The 18,372-nt window shown below is 36.0% G+C and overlaps 1 pseudogene; it reads left to right on the forward strand.

Annotated features, from left to right (window-relative positions):
• The first annotated feature begins 879 nt into the window (after window positions 1–879).
• On the forward strand, window positions 880–18,103 carry LOC144368565 (thyroid receptor-interacting protein 11 pseudogene; annotated as a pseudogene).
• The last annotated feature ends 269 nt before the right edge of the window (window positions 18,104–18,372 follow it).

The following is an 18,372-nucleotide window of genomic DNA, read 5'->3' on the forward strand; positions in this document are numbered from 1 at the left end:
AACCCAGGACTGCTTAGCTAGTAAGCATGTGCTCTACCACTGATATACTCCCAACCATTAAAAAATCAGTTTTGGGATTGGGGTTGGGGCTTAGTTGTAGAGTACTCACTTGGCACACATGAGGCACTGGGTTCAATACTCAGCAATGAATAAAAATAAAATAAAGGTATTGTGTCCATCTACCAGTTTATATATTATATATTGTATATAATATATATCAGTTTTGACACCTTCCTCACATATCAAGTTATGTGAGCTCAACATGGTAGGAAGGTGTCAAAACTGATTTGAAACCTGAAGAAGTTGAAGGTAACCTTATTAATCACCAACATAGAATAAAGGAAAAATTATAAGTGGTCACTAAGTAGAAGACAGCATACCAGCAAGGTTAACTTTCTTCCAAATTCTCTATGTCTTTAATTTAATTTTCTTGACGTATGATACTAGCTAGGAACTCAGTAAGATGTTAAAAAGAAGTAGTTGGAGAGGAGACCCTTGATTATTCCTGATCTTAGTGGAAAAGTTTCAAATTTATTATCATTAAGAATGTGGTAGGGGTGATATGGCAGCCAGTGCCCAGGTGGCTAACACTGGGCTAGAAGTCACCCAAGCCTGAGGGTGGAAAGTGGAAAGAAGGAGCCCAGGCCCCATGGGGGTGACTGGGCCACTGGTGGCTAGTCACTGGTGTAAGCCCAGGCCAGGCCTCTGCATTTCTAGGCAGAAAGCAACAGTTGGCACGAGCTCCGCCCTTCATGGAATTCTGAGTGTTTGGGTCATAATTGACCCCCCCCCCCAGCATTCCAGGAGTTTCAGAGCAGAGGTGGATAGAGACAGAGGTGGTTTTCAGAGTGGGTCTGATGGCTCACTGAAATTGCAGAAATGTCATTCTGGTTTAGAGGCCTAGGCTCCAGTTTGGGCCACTCCTTGGGTCAGGTGGGGGACAGCTTGGCTTCCCTCACCCGCCATATGTTCAACGTCACCAAGGACGAGGTTCTCGATGATTTCAAGGATGTAGAAGCAGGTTTACCTAGTTATTGGAGAAAGAACATTGAAGATACCAAATGGATGATCAGATATGACAATGAAAGACTTAAAAACTATTGTGTTGACCTTGAGGAAAGATATGCAGCATCTGAGCTACGGATCCAATATCAGTCTGCCAATTACCGAAATGAACTGGCACAGAAAGAAGTCGAAATCAGGCAACTGAAAGCAAGACAGTTTGTACTAGAGGATGAGTTGTTGCAACTGAAGTCAGCTGCCCAACCACTGCATTCAGGAGCTGGTGGTGTACCATCAACCACTGCCCTGTCTTCATTCGGTCATAACATCAGTCATGGTTCAGCTTTTCCCGGTGATGACATGGACTTCAGTGACATCATTTCAGTACAACAAGAAATCAACAGACTGTCAATTGAAGTTTCGAGACTTGAATCCGAAGTTGGCCGTTGGAGCACTATTGCTCAGGCACAGGCAACACATAATTTGGATCAAAGTGAAATCTACCAACTACAAAATATTATTAAGCTGCTTGAACAAAACCGAAATCAAGACCTTGATAATCATCAAGGTGAAATTGCAGTTTTGCAGAATGTACATCAACAGAAACTGGCAGAGATGAGTCGCCAGTATCGAGAGGAACTAAATGACTCTGAAGAAAGAATTAAAAAACTTGAAAATCAGTTACAGCAAGGTGACTCGGGAGTAACAGTAACTGATGAGTCTAAAACCTGTGACTTGCAAAAAATGATTCAGGTTCTACAAACTGAAAAACTAGAGTCTGCCAGGAAGATCGAAGAACTTGAGGATCAACTAAAAGACATAAATGAACAATTATCTTTGGCACAAAATGACACAGAGGTCTTGAGGAGAGAAAAAGAGCAGCTCAGTGTGGAAAAGCAACAAATAATGGAGCAGTGTGAAACCCTGAAGCTGGAATGCAGTCAATTGCAGCCTTCTGTGATGGAGCAGAAAGAGGAGGAAATTGGGAATTTACGGAAAACCAGTGAACAAATAAAAGCCCAGTTGCAGGAAGACACACACAACACTCCAGCAGACAATTCTGATAGTTTTCAAAAAACAAAAGTTAAAAGTCTTCATATAGAAAACGGAAGTGAAAAATAGGACCTGTGTAACCATGAAACCATACAAGGAGTGAAAGGAATCCAACAACATGAACTTGAAATTCAACTTGTAAATGAAAAGAGTAGATTTTTAACCAACCAGATTGATCAGCTGTCTGAAGATGAAGTTGGTCAACTCACTCAAGCTATCCTGCAACAAGCTCTTCAGGCTAAAACTTATTCAGGAAAACTTGATATGATTCCACCCCAGCCCTTGGCTGCATCATCACGTACCTCCCAGTCAGCAGAGGTCAAAGAGCTGAGACAACCACTGCAAGAAAAAGAGGCCACCATTAGGATGTTCCAGGAAAATAACCACAGGTTGTCTGATGCAATTGCTGCGGCCACAGACAGAGAAAACAAAGAACATGAAGAAATGGATTCTGAAATTAAACAGCTCAAGGAAGAACAAAGATGTGTTAAAAAATTTACTGAAGGAAAAAGACCTCTTAATCCAAGCCAAAAGTGATCAGTTTCTTTCTTCCAATGAAAAGCTCACTGACAAAGTGAATAAAAACGAGTTGTTGAGGCAAGCAATAACAAACCTAAAAGAGAGAACATTAATTTTAGAAATGGTCATTTCTCAACTCAAAGGGGAAAATGAAAACATGATAGAAACATCCCAAGAAAAGAAAATGGAGTATCAAGCATTACAAGAGACCAACATGAAGTTCTCTGTGATCCTGCTAGAACAAGAGTACAAGTGCCAGTCCATGAAAGAGCAAGCTCTTGCCTTTGAGCAGCTGTTACTAGAAAAAGAAGATGGCAAGGCTGGGGACTTAAGTCAGCTTTTAAAAGCACTTGAATCCATGCAGGAGAAGACCATCCTATTTCAGCAGGAGAGAGACCAAGTCACCTTGTCTCTAAAGCACCAACAGATGGCAAAGCGGACCTTAGAGCAAGAGGTTCAACACTTACGTGACAAAGAATTACACTTAAAGCAGGAGGTACAAAGCCTGAAGAGCCATCTTCTAGAATCAGAAGATTCTTACAGCCGGGAAATTGGGGCTGCAGAGAAGAGAGAGATGAACCTGAGAGAGAAAGTCACACTATTGGAGGAAAAGCTGCTCTCCTCTTCTAATGCAAGTCATCAAGCCAATGTGCAGGTAGAGTCCCTGCAGAAACAGGTGCGTTTCCTCTCCCAAGAGAGGGATGAGAAGGCACTGCAGCTTTCACTCTACCAGGAACAAGAAAAGCAGTACGCACTGTCACTCACTAACCTGCAAAAGGCTCTAGAGTGTTCCCAAGAAGAAGAAAAAGCTATGTATACCATTGAATTAGAAAAGGAAAGACAATGTACAACCGAATGGAAGGAAAAGGCAGAAAATCTAAAAAGAGAGGCCTTGTTATTACAGGAACACTTGAATGAAGCCAACCGTGTGTTGGATTCAGCAACCAGACTTACACAACAGTTCCATCGAAAGGAAGAACAGATTGAACAAAGTGAGCTCCCACAAGAAATAATGGAGGATGCACCAAAGAAATGGATGAACTCGGAAAATGGCACAGAAGGAAAAGTGCACAAAGCCCTAATGAGAAACTTGTTCATTGGTCATTTCCAGACACCGAAAAATCAGCGTCCCAAAGTGTTAAGGTTAATGGGAAGCATCCTGGGCATTCAAAAGGAGGAAATAGAACAGTTGTTGAGTAGAGATGATGGTGGGTTACTAAGTGTATGACAGGATGGCTTGCAGGAGGATCCCAATGTGTCCCCAACACAGCTTTGACACCAAATGAGCAACCTGGGCTTAATAGTTCTTTTTCAAAACTTTTTGTCCAATTTCTGGAAACAGAATCTCATTCATCCATTCCATCACCAAAACTTTCTGCTCATGCCATGAAGTGTCTAGAGTCCAGAGGAAGGAGAAAGGAACATGTCAATGTACCAAGAAGTGTGACAGACGCAGCAGAATTCAGAGCTGGTAAAAGAGAGGCTGTGAATCCATTCTTGGCACCGTGTTCTGCAGCTGTGCCACTGATTAGCCTAGATGGACTTGGACCTGGTGGACCTGGGAATCTCCTTTTGAATCCCATCGCAGACTTCATGCCCACCTTTACACCATTGCCAGTGTTGCCAGAAAATAGTGCCAGGATTGTACTAAAGGACCTTTGAAAGCAATTCAAAGTGATTCTCAAGCCAGGGATGAGTTAGCACTTTAAAGAAGAAATAAACATTTTGTGGCCTTTTCAAAAAGAAGTGGGACAAAGAAAAAAGTTGATCCATAGAAGTTCCAGGTATTTTGTCTCCCCCTCCCCATTTTCAGTGTGTGTTTGTTTGCTGTAGCACTGTTTTAAAATAAATTTCTCTGTTTACCGTAGTCCTCTTTTTCATATGATATTTTGTTCTGATGCTATCAGGTGGTAATCAACAGCAATAATAACCATAGCTCCAACCCCTTGTTGTAAGATTATATTTGTTAAATCTAATTATATTAAGATAAAAATGATACATTTATATAACAGATAGAATAGAAGAAAAACCCGACCCATATGAAACCCATATGAAAAAGATACATACCTCAGAATTTGGGCTAGCTGAAAACAAAATATGATGTAGCAAAAAGTTGTAAATTCTTTAGTTTATAAAAGAAAACACTGTATAACTACTAAAAGAAAATTACAGTGGGAGGGCCTGAACATGAAGTTTAGTGGATAAATTCTAAGATTCTTTTAATCCAAATACTATGACGCCTATCCATTTTACTTCATTCTATAAAAAAGTCACTTGACATTCATTTCGTTTTCTAGATGTTACATATGTCCAGAAGGAAGATGACATTTGTCAGTCAGACCCAAAGTATAATCACATGCATCCTTTTAAATTTGTAAGAATTTGTATCATTAAATATCTAGACAGTTTACATACTTTGCTGGGCCCTTCAGGAATGCTTTAAAAACACATTTTTAAAAACATTTGATCAAGAAAAAAAGTGGGGTAGAGAAATAAAACATTACAAAGTTTTGAAAGACGAAAAAGTGAACAAAGGGGTAGTTAAATCCTGTCTTATTTTGGTAAATTAAGGTAAAAGATAAATCAAAAGTTTCTATTAAGTCAGGTGACATCAGAGAAGTGAGAAAGCAGATGATGTAGCAAACGCCTCTCTGACGCCTGTAATTTCTAAAACCATTAAGAACAGTTTTATTAAAATGGATTCAAATAAAATTTAATATAAATTAAATTATTTAAAATAAATCACATTATAATTTATTATGAATTAATTTCACTAATTTATTTAATAATTTAATTATGAATTTAATTGATTTCATTAATTTAATTCATTTTATTAACACATTTTATTTATTAATTTAATAAAATTAATGATTTGAATAAAATTTTATTGAATTTTTTAAAGATTAGTTTAAAAATTAATTTTAGTAAATTTTAATAGAAATTATTATTTAATATTCATATAATTTAATATAAATTTTAATAAAATTAATTTAATTTTGATAAAATGTTCTCAATGTTTTTTGAAATTGCAGGTTTCAGAGAACTATTTGCTATATAATCTACTTTTTTCTCTTCTTTGATTTTACCTAACTTGAGCTGGAAACTTTTGATTTATCTTTTATCTTAATTTACAAAAATAAAAAGTGAAGACTATATAGATCAGACAAGAAAGTGGGAAGACAGTAGAGTATATAAAACAAACACACATATATATCAAGAAAAATAAAAAATGTTAAAATACCAGAAATTGGTGGGAGTATAGAGAAAGAAAAAAATAAAAATAAAAAAGAATAAAAAAATGTACAACACAACTCAAATATACTATTCAGACGTCCCAGTCCTCAAAATCCTAATTCATACAATGTACTAGGCTTCACACATGTTGGGATGTGAAGGCAGGAGACAGGAGAGGGAGAGGGGGGAAAAAAGGGAAAAAAATCTTGAATGAAGACACAGGGCTTGTTTTGCTTGGTGATCAGTATCTTTCCTGCTTCCCTTCTCATCCAATAGGTGGTGTCCTCTGTTGTTAGATGGTATCTCTACCCTCAGGATGGTGAGGGTAATTAGAGTATCACTGTGCCAGGTTAGTGGCTGCTGGAGAGAGGGGGAGTTAAAAACTGGGTACATGGAAGATGGTGATAAAGGTGACCCAAGATGGAGGCTCCTGCTTTCAGCAGTGGGGTTGTCAGGTTGAGTGGGGGAAGCCAGGCCATGGTGTTGGAAGATGAGTGGCTTGCAGTGTTGGCTGACTTCAGAGCCTGTGTGAAGGTCCTGGTTGCAGGCAGGCTACCGCACATAGGGGACTATGCCCACTGCTGCAGAGTCTCAAGATGGTAGTGACTGGGGGAACCCCACGTTGGTAGATGGAGTTCACATGTGGATGGTGACCACAGTTTCTACTCATGGGAAGCTTCCAGGTGTTCTCCATAGGAGCAGCATGTGTGCTTTCTGCTGGGGTAGGTGGCCAAAAATTCTTTGAGGGTGCTGCTGCAGCTGCTTGTCTCACTTGGGTACCTGGTTACCCTGCCTAGGTGAGTAATTGTGACCCTGAAGTTTGGAGCCTTAACAATTCCAGGGGGCAAGAATAAGCTTGCAGAGAAGCAGTAGTCTCACTACTTGCATCCCAGGTCACAGGACAATGCAGAATGCTGCCTTCCTCTGGCCCACCATCTTGGATCCAGAAATAGAAAAATTTGTATAACAAGGTGAAAACAAAACTAGTCCAAAGATGTAAAGAGATCTGACTCCAACTAGAACAAAATTTGATTGTCAATTTTGTCATGATTAACTATGTATTTCTAATGTATTTAGGAGACAGGAAGTTTTGATTATGTTTTAATGGTTAAAACTTTTTTTCCAAAAAATATCAGGTGACACTGATTCACACAGTGTCACCTCTCTTCTTAACTAACTTATTTATATTGCCGTTCTTCCATACATTGAAAAGGAAGTTCCCGTAGCAGTTCATATGAGAAATGTTCAACGGCCTCCTGAGCTCTGCTCAATTGGCATCATAGATGCTCCTCTACTTATTCTCACCATACACAATTTAAACAGATCAGTTTCAAGCAAGGAAATTGAGGATGCCATCAGTAGCCTACCAACCAAAACAAAAAGCCCAGAATCGGATGGATGCACAACTGAGTTCTCTAAGCTCTATAAATAAGAACTTACACAACAATATTTCTCAAACTATTACATGAACTAGAAAAAGAGGGAACACTTCCAAACACATTCTATGAGGCCAATATCCCTGATTCCAAAACCAGACAAAGACACATCAAAGAAAGAAAACTTCAGACCAATATCTCTAATGAACATAGATGAAAAAATTTTCACTAAAATTCTGGAAAATTGAATACAAAAATATATCAAAAGATAGTGCACCATGATCAACTAGAGTTCATCCCAGGGGTGCAAGATTGGTTCAACATATGGAAATCAATAAGTGTAATTTATCACATCAGTAGAATCAAAGATAAAATCATATGATCATCTCAATAGATACAGAGAAAGCATTTGATAAAATGCACCCCTTTATGTTCAAAATCATAGAAAAACTAGAGATATCAGAAACATACCTCAACATTGTAAAGGCTATCTATGCTAAGCCCCACAGCAACATATTTCTAAATGGAGAAAAATTGAAAGCATTCCATCTAACAACTGGGACAAGACAGGGATGCCCTCTTTCACCACTTCCATTTAACATAGTTTTGAAATTTTAGCCAGAGCAATCAGATGAGAGAAATTAAAGGGGTACACATAGGAAAAGAACAACTCAAATATCATTATTTGCAGACAATATGGGTCTTATATACCTAGAATACCCTAAACATTCCACCAGAAATCTTCTAGAAGTAATAAATGAACTCAGCAATGTAGCTGGATATAAAATCAACACCCATAAATCAAAGGCATTTCTGTATATCAGTGACAAATCTTCAGAAAGAGAAACTAGGAAAACCACCCCATTTACAACAGCCTCAAAAAAATAAAATAAAATACTTGGGAATCAACTTAATGAAAGGGGTGAAAGATCTATACAATGAAAACTACAGTACCCTAAAGAAAGAAATCAAAGAAGACCTTAGAAGATGGAAATATCTACCTTTCTCTTGGATAGGCAGAATTAATATTGTCAAAATGACCATACCACCAAAAGCACTGCACAGATTGAACGCATTCCAATCAAAGTTCCAATGGCATTCCTCATAGAAATCGAAAAAGCAATCATGAAATTTATCTGGAAAAATAAGAAACCCAGAATAGCTAAAGCAATCCTTAGTAGGAAGAGTGAAGCAGGTGGCATTGCAATACCAGACCTTAAACTATACTATAGAGCAATAGCAAAAACAAAAAACAAAAAAACAGCATGGTATTGGTACTAAAACAGACTGGTAAACCAATGGTACATAATAAAGGACACAGAGACTAACCCAAAAAATTATAATTATATTAGACAAAGGTGCCAAAAACATGCACTAGAAAAAATGTAGCATCTTCAACAAATGGTGCTGGGAAAACCTAAGCATCTTAACATGTCTGGCTAATACACAGAATTACTGCTCTTATAGGAAAATTAATGTGCAGTTGCACATTTCCCCTGATAGAATTTCATGGCAATCTTTGTTGAAATAAATAAATATTCAAAGCCTGAAAGAGATGATGGAAATTATAGCAAGGCAAAGTACCTAGCTCCCATGTTAGCAATAGGAAAAAGTTACACATGTTAGCTGAGCCTTCCCACATGTAAGCTGGGCCTTCCCAATTCATTTGGGGAAGGATTTTCTATGGGATGTTGCAAATAGTAATCTTCAGTAATAATGGACCTACTCAGCTACATTGGAAAGAAAATGATGTATTTTAACAATAAAGTTTATTTGATAAAACTACATCTTGAAATGCCCATTTCAAATATCTGGCTGAAAAATTCTTGAGGCAACAAATTATGTAGGAATGCTTTTAGCTACAGCCTGTGCAGCCAGATTTCTTTAAGCTGCTTTCTCCAGGGGAGTCTCTTTTTTGGCTGCTGTTACCTGCTCCATTTGGAAGCTTGGCTGGGACAGTCATCATAGATAATAATGGCAGGGTACACACTGACCAGTTGGAAAAGTCAGAAAGGAGATGCTGGGGGTGCAAATGGAAAATGGGAAAGCAAAAAAAGTTTAAACGTTTTCCAATATTAGACCACAGTAGGCAGCTTAACAGATGTGTGAAGGACATGTAAAAAAAAAAAAAAAAAAAAAACAGAGAGGGGATGCAGATTTCACAAAACCTATCTTTAAAAAAAAATTCTTTACTGTTTCCCTTTATTACACAGCTAATATACATGAATGCACTATTAAACATAATTTTTGCTGTTAACTACTATTTTATAGAATTAGGATAAAATCTATATAGAATTCTGTAATTATTTTATCACTTAAGTCAATATGATAATTTTCTCTATGTAATTATTTATGCATATCATCTCATTGATTTTATGGAATTCTACTTGCACACATTAATTTATCCAATTTCTTGCTGCTAGATATTTAGATTTTTAAAAAATTATACATCATATATTGTACTATGTTGAGAATATTGTTACATCTAAACATTTCATTAAAACCAATTTCCAGGGGTTGAATTTCTGATCAGGATAGAGTATAGGTCTATTTCAAGAGGTTTTCTATTTCTTAAATACACACACAAACAACATGTAAATATATTCTAAACACATGAAATATATAAAGTATAAATATATAATTCTAAATAGATACGTGAAATTAGATACCTAAATTCTATAAATACAAATCCAGTCAATTCTGATTAGTTACATCAACAATGTTTCAGGCTGAACAATAGACCTAAATCCATAATGCTCATAGAAGCAGTGGGTGAGCAAGGCAGCTCAGCTGACTTTTTAATGAAATGGAAGAGAAAATCTATGAGAAAAAATCAAGGACAAAGACAATATCAGATGGTTATCTGTGACCTGAAGGCACTAAAAGACACATTACTTTGCAGTGATTCTCTAGATGGGTTATTTTGACATATACTTACACTGGAGATACACAAAGGCGCTCAATTTCTCATACTTTTGTTCATATTATTTTAACTTATATTCTCTAGGTCACTAATGAGGTCATTATAAATAAGTGGATTAGTGCTTATGTTTCTTGAATTGTCAATTATCTGGTTGTATTCCTGGATATTTTTCTATTGTATGTTTACCTTTTTGTCAAATAGAAGAGGTCTGTTATAATTACGTTGCAAATAATATGTTTCCATTTAATTTTGATAATGCAGTTTTTTGATAGAAAAAAAAAATTAATGTTGTAAAGTAAATTAATCTTTTTTTTTTTTAGAAGTTGGCTAATTTTGCCTTTTGCCAAAACAATCCTGTCTTGCATCCAAAACAAGCTACCCAAGACCACTGAAAAAATGAGAGAAGGAATTCGGATTCAAACTAGACCCTCTGACTTCAACTTTCATACAACTTGCAGTTCTTAGTACAGGTGCACAAGTGCAAGAGGTGAGTCCTCCATGAAGGACAGTGGAGGCAGTGTTTGTCGGGTCTAGTGCCCTCTCATGGAGAGAGGGCACAAAGCCTGAAGGAGCAACTACTATGTTAGTGCATTGTCAATCTTCTTAAAAAGACAGGATGAGCACTCATATGGTAAAATTCGGGGTCACTTCCAGCAGTGTCCCCTTGCCCTGTCCTCTTCTCAAATATACATTTTACTCAAAAGCCTATCATAGCCTTAGAAACTTCCTACAATTATGTACAGTCTTTCCTTTATGGTGAGGTTCTGTCTACTGAGATATTTATTGTAGGCAACAGGGTAGAGCTAAAGGAAATCCCTTGCCCCTAGGTATGTGATTTTGGGTAGTTTACATACCACTGAGCTTCAAATTTTTCACCTTTAATTTAAGAATAAGAATAATTGTGCCCACCTTGTGAAGCTAAAACAAATCATGAAATAAAGTGGAACAAGACTAATACAGAGGGTGCAACTCATTATTACCATTATGTTTATCCATTGTTACTATGAAAACTGAGAGCCAAGCTATGAAGGAACAGACATTGAATAGATAAAGTTATTCAGAGGAAAGAATTGGTTAAAGAAAGCATAAAATAACATGAAGTTAAAAGATTTTAAAGACAGAGCTAAATTAAGGGTAGAGGATCCTAGAAAAGAGATTAAGAGAGAAAGCGCACAAAACTGGCCACCTGAAGCTATATAAATCCTCTCTCCAAATTTCCTAGGTCTGATATTTATGAAAGAAGTAAAATTTTCATTACCTCCAAAAAGATCTAGTACCATCCCTTTCAAGATTTGGCATTACTGGTGTATGTTATTATGAAACCAAATAAAGAAAGCCAGTAAAAGAGCTGATATGGGGTACTGGAAGCAGCATGGAAGAAGCAAGATATTATCTCTTTTTGTAGAAGCCACAGGAGGTATCTTTACACATTCATGTATTCAGTAGAAACTGTGTGAAATCTAGAGATAAGCTGATGAAAATCACAGAAGATCCTCTCTGCAGGAGCATCTATTAGGGGAGCCTGACAAAACAGGTAGGCACTCATCAAAAAGTAAAATATACTGTGGCCAGTTAGTGTATTAAGGGACCCAGAAAAGGGATACTTACACATCATTGACAGGTCAAATAAGGGTGCTGAGTCTAAAAAATAAATATTGGAAATCAGAAGCGAGAGGTTCCATCCTATGCCTTTCATAAGATGAAGCAATCATTTGTAAAGGCTTGGGTGTGACCAAATATAGTGGTAAAACTGTGAATGAGAGGCAACTCAGTTTTTATGGATGGAACCTAGCATGAAAGAAGCAAGAGTGGTGGAAGGTGAGACTGAATAAATGAGCAGGGAGCACCTGTGGACTCAGCCAAGGGATGTGGCTTTGCACAATGAGCATGAGTACATGCTTCCGGTATATGCTTCCTGAGAGTGGACAGTAGCAACTGCCTTGGTACATTAGTACAGAGTTCAGGTTTTTAGTCTAGTATAATAGTTTAGCTTTTGGCATTATATAAATCATTCTGAAGTCCTAAATAACCTATTAGCATGTACTAAAAAATCAGAAGCAATAAATAATAAGTATGCTTGGAGATGAACTTGAACCCTGACATAGATGCCATTCAAAAAATTCTCACTGAGGGGCTAGGGATATGGGTTCAATCTCCAGCACCACCAAAAAAAAAAAAAAAAAAGAAATCTTACTGGCATATTGAGAATGTATGTTAGAAACAACTCAAATAAGTCCTGATGTTGCTTCACTAAAGAGCATCAAATTCCAGAGATAAAAGCCAGCTCAAAGTTGGCCAACCAACATATATTTATCCTATGGCTATCTCATTATAAAACATAACAGTAATTCATCTTAGGGAAACATCTTTCAGCAGGAAGTCAAAACTGTACATGTTTTCTGTAAGAACTTTTTGAAATGGGAGGCTTAAGAAAAGAAACAAAATAAAGGGTAGGCAAGAACAAGGAAGGAGGAAGGAAGGAAGGAAGGAAAGAAGGAAGGAAGGAAGGAAGGAAGGAAGGAAGGAAGGAAGGAAGGAAGGAAGGAAGGAAGGAGAGAGGGAGGGAAGAAAGGAGGGAGGAATATTGATTTGTCTCTATGTCTGTATTAAATCTTAGCAAAGTCAGAATGACACAAATATAACATCTGCACATATTCTACATTCCCCAAAGAATAAGGAATACAGCAAGGAATTTTCCCCATACCCCAGGGTTTAAGTAAAATCCCCAAATGTCAAGGAATCAAAGGGTCTGATCCCAAAAGACTTATGATGTTCTACCTATTAAAGGTAAACTTATAATATTCATTGGGATTCTTCTCTTAGGTTAGTAAGAGAGAAGTTAATGTAGGGTTTCAACTTATTTCAGAGCTTGCTATCTTTCACCAAATTACTTTGAAAGAAAGAGGAACATGATACATTAATAAGAAAATGTCCTTTTGTAAATCTCTTTATGTATAGACATGCTTTTCAAAAGGTTAATTATTCACAAACACCTCAACATATATGGGTTAATTATTATTTCAAAATTAAATTAATAAAAAATATTTTGTATTATATCAAATCACCTTCTAAAAGAGATGCTCATGGAAATGATTCTTGTTTTGGATTTAACTGATCACAAGACAGAGAATCATTAAAATTGCCTTAGAAGGTTTTTCTCATGTGGCTGTGTAAGGAAAACAGGATATTAGGAATCTCATCCATGTGGGACACAGGCTTGGAAAAACCAAGCATCTAGAATTTATGGAAGAAATGAAATTACAGGACTAGGACCAGATGGTTGAAGGACCAGGTGAGTTCCTTTGGTTTTTAGTGGCAGAAATTTGCTAAAAATTTTTCAAAAACTCTCTGATTAATGTCCCCTGAAATTTCCTTCTGGATATCCTAACTCCTGATTTTACCTACTTATTTTATTTCTATTTTAGTGATTTATTTCATAATTTCTTAGAAATCTGGAAACATTTCTGTTACACAATAACATTTTTTAAAAGACTATAAGAAAATTCTCTCTCTGTCTCTTTCACACACACACACACACACACACACACACACACACACACACACCCCAAATAGCAAAATATCCACAACAATTGGTAATCAGAGATGAGATTTCATGTGAGTATGCTTCTTAATAAATCAACTATACATAGCTTCCCCACAAAATTCTGTTGAGAATAAGTGAACAATTAGATGGACATCTTTAGAATTTTAGTGAATCTATAAACACAGAATTAATACTATTAAGAATTTTTTTCCAAGAGAAACAAACCAGTGAAGACCCTATCTTCAGAGTCATTATATAAGCAATGATGAGAGGCTGGAAGGGGCATTCAGGACATTGCCTTTTCCTATTCTGTTCCACAGACTAAAAGAAATCTCACTCTGGAGCTCCCAGTCTCTGCATGAGCCTCCTCAGTACCAGCCTTAGCAAAGTGTGGATCACTAAAGATACAGGAGAACTTGATACCATCAATCTTAGTCAACATCAATTTTAGAATGCTGAGCCTTTGAATCCCATGGGTCAATTGTATTCCTAATAGGAATATAGTGCTTGCATTATATTTTAGAGATTATTAATTAACTCTCCCAAATGATATGATAGTTAGGGCAAAATTGTGCCAATAGATTTTATTCATTATTGGAGGGGAGAAGATTCATGATCTCTGAAGAAACCTCCTTCAAAGAAGCATTAACAAAGCCTATGAAGGAGAATAAGATTCAGATGGGCTGAAGAAGAAGGGTGAGTGTGTTAGGGAAGGTGTAAAAGTGGAAATAGGTTTTATGACAGTGTTGGGTATAGAGGAGACTGCCTAGATTGTCATGAAGCAGGAGTAGAGGAGGAGAAAGGGTGGGTTAAAGAAGGGAAGGAATGGATATTTCGATGGAGCAAATTATATTCTGTGTATGTGTGATTTTCAAAATGAACCCCATTATTATGTATAGATATAATGTACCAACAAAAACATTAAAAATATATTTTTGAACATTAGAAGAATCCAGATGGTGAAGGCCACTGAAAACCAAATAAATGAATTTAGTTTTGCTATAGCAAGCAATAAGGGATCATTTTAGATTCTTGAACAGTACACTGGTGTGAGTTGACATCACAAGCCAGATCATCCTGCACAATAAATTGGTTTCTTGAGTAAAATTGACCTAAGGTTAATGTGCTTTTGGCTCTTCCAAATGGACTCTTGTCTGCAATCTAATATGTATCCTATGTATACATCTGCTATTTTATTAGGTTATATAGTTTTCTGTTGGTAGTGGAGAAAGAATTTACCAATGAATGTAAAGAACGAAAAGGCTGCAAGTAAAAGGAGTCAGAGACAACAGTCTTGGGCTTTCTCATTTGAAAAAGAACTAACCTTTATCCTTCTGATTCTAAATACTTAGAAAATATCAGGAAAAAAATTAAAACCACAAAAAGGATAGCCTCTCCCTGACTCTTACAGCCATGGAACAGAGTAACTTATGTTTTTAAAGTGAATTCTGGAACTGATCATATGCCTGCTCTAAAGGAATCTGGCTTGGCCTGAAGAAGAGACTAAGGACAAGAACCTAGAGAGCTGTCATGAGTGGAACCAAAACAGTGTGCTGGAGAGTATCTCAACCCTCACACTTCCAAGAGCCACTGTGGCCTCCAGACTGAGCAACTCTGTGTCAGCAACAGGTACCAGAAACACAAACATGTGGATACAGAAATGTCATTGGTGATGACAGTAACAAAGAGCAATAGAGGAGTTCTGCTTCAGGGGAAAACAAGTGTGAGTGACTTTCAGGCAGATGTCATCTGAGTGGCCAGAAGCAACAGGATCAATCCCTTAGATAAGGTTAGATACCAACCCAAGCACATTATTTTCAAATAATTCGCTTCAAAAGAGAAGAAAAACGAACAAGAGCAAGTGAACTTGAACTACTGCCAATCTGGTCTATAGGTGTTTTCATGTCTACTCCAGTCAGTATGGAGAGGTCATATTTTGAACTCCACAGCATAATGTGAGTCAACTCAGTTATTAGTTAGCAAATAAACATTAATGATGTAAACTATAAGCCCATCTTACTGTGTCTCAAGAGTCCTGGGAACTCAGAAAGATAAACTCACTAGTAAAATAAATAAACAGAGATGGTGATAATGTCAATAGAGTTAATTGAATAGACTCTGATGGGAAAACAGAAAGTATAAAACAAGGTTTACAGAAGGTATTTGAAAGTTCAGTGCATTCATTATTAGGAAATTGAGATTATTTAACAAACAATCCTAATTATTTCAAAGTTGTCCCCTTATATACTTGCATTTAATAGTAGAATTTTCCCAGGAGTCACATCCTTTCATTTTTACTGATTTTTAATGAATTTTAACTTTTAAAAACACTGTCTAGAAAATTTTATATAGATAATTTAAAAATACTTAGGGATAATTATTCATTTTGTTGATAGCTCCTTTCTTTACCTTCTTAAATATTCATTGTTTACAAATTGAACAAAAGAGAAATAAAGTGTACAGATCCTAGAACAAAGGTTCCTGAACTATAGTTTCTAATACTTAACCTAAGGTATTGTTAATAATGTAAGTTCACCTGTTCTATAGGTGAATTTCCATAACCTGCTGAGATTAGATACTGTGGTTCTAGAAACAGGGTCAGGATTCTGTTTTTTAAACAAACCCCCAGATGGATTCTGACCCAGGTACTCCCAAGACCACACTGGAATAAACATAGCAAGAACTTTTGGAAAGCTAGGAGGGAGGTTAGTTGGGGTAGGGGAGAAAGAGAGAGAAAAGAACTTCAGTTAGATAGCTTTACTAGCTATCTAGGAAAATGGACTGCTCATTCTTATTATTTCATATCACTATATGCATATCTTTATTATCTCAAAAAATAAGGTGAGAAAACAGAGGGATGAAAAATTAAGTATCTATTAAAATGATAAAGAGATGTCTTAATAGGCTGAGAATAAAACTGCAGTCTACTCTTTCTGGGGTCTTGCTAACTTCACACAACATAAGATTTGCCCATAAGTAAGAGTATAGCCCATCTTATTTTGGTTGGTCTCACTGAAGCTGTTCCAGTTATGCCAATATTGCATGTGCTAATACATTCTCAATAAGAATAACAACCTATATCTATAGTCTTGATATCTGAAACCTCTTGTTCAGAGCATTATAAAGTGACATGTACAGTTTCCTGAACTGTAAGTGAGCAGATTTACTTCATAAAGATTGGCAAACTGTTTAACTAGTTAGACTTTAATTCTACTTTCTACATAGAGGAATAGATCTCATTGTTTCCAGGATATTTGTCTATAATTCTGTGGTTTTGATCTTGACCTAGCTAGTAGCAGGATGATAACAGAAGCAGAGTCTTAGAATTTCTGCTCATGTATCCAATGCCTCAGTACTCTCCATTAGTTACAGCATTGATTATACTCTCCTAAGTTATCTGGGCACTTTCTTTATCCATGCCACTTAAACAGCATTGGTCACAATAATAACTGCATCTACTGAAAGTATTTCATGGGCATTTAACTCTCTCGGCTCTGATAACCAGGCAGAAGCTTGTGTATTTAGACCAGGATTGTACTGGAAAATACTTCTATCATTTTTAATTAGCATTAAAGCTGGGATTAGTGGGGAGCATGGAATATAGCATAGGGGTAGCTATCCTCTCTAAAAATAGTCCGAAATTTAATTTACTTTTTACAATAATTTTCTACTATTCCAAACTTCTGGATCTTTGTCCTTCTCTTCAATTGCCCAATAATTGGAAAAATTTCAGATCTTCAAATCAAGTTATATTACTTTTTATGCTTAAATTTAGAGAATGAATAAAGACATTTTTATCAGTTGCCTAATTTAAAGATATTTTGGCATTTTATTTTATTATTTTATTTAATTAATCAGATAAACTAATAATGATCATATTAATTTAACCATTAAATAAGTTCAATAATTAAATTAATTAGTTAAATTATAAATAAATTAATTAAATTTATTATTAACATTAAATATTTTACGTCAATTAACTTACCATAGCCTGAGGTCAAATGAGGTCAAATTTTCTTAAGAAAATCCAATAATGTTTAGTTAGTGAATAAAAGGGCTACTGGAATGAAGAAAACATTTAATAGAAATTTGTATATTGTGTACTACTTTGGAAATAATATCATTTTATAGGACATAAATAATATATTTTTTGGAGTCCTCTGTGAAAAGGAAAAATATGTCAGAGTACAGAAATAATAGATTTGTATGGTGTCTTTATGTTCACAATAGTTGGATTATGTGCAACAAGGAGAGAGTGAACACTGGAAATGAGCAGATTCCCAATGACATCTTAGAAAAGATTAATCTAATTTCATTTTCTATGTGTATTATAGATTTGACAAAGAAAATGACTTCAGTGTTACATGTCTTAATTTTCAGTATGACATTCAAGAAACTCATGATCCATGTGACAATAACATGCTGGCTTATGGGTTGGTTGACAGCAATTAGCCAGAGTAGCTAGCAGGGTGGAGAGAGTTGAGTAATTCATTGATGAGTTACAGAGTTCTATATTTTGTCATACATTGTTCAAAATCTATCAATATATAGAATAATTGGAAAATATCCTCACAATATTTGTAATAACAAGAATATAATACATAATATCAGAATTATGAATCAATAAAATATACATGGTTAAAGTGAGAAAATTTAACTAACAAAAGAAGTGATACTTCTTATAGTCAATAGCAAAAGAACACCAGCTAACTGTTTTAAAT

This window comes from Ictidomys tridecemlineatus, chromosome 2 (assembly GCF_052094955.1).
Source record: "Ictidomys tridecemlineatus isolate mIctTri1 chromosome 2, mIctTri1.hap1, whole genome shotgun sequence".
Taxonomy (NCBI): domain Eukaryota; kingdom Metazoa; phylum Chordata; class Mammalia; order Rodentia; family Sciuridae; genus Ictidomys; species Ictidomys tridecemlineatus.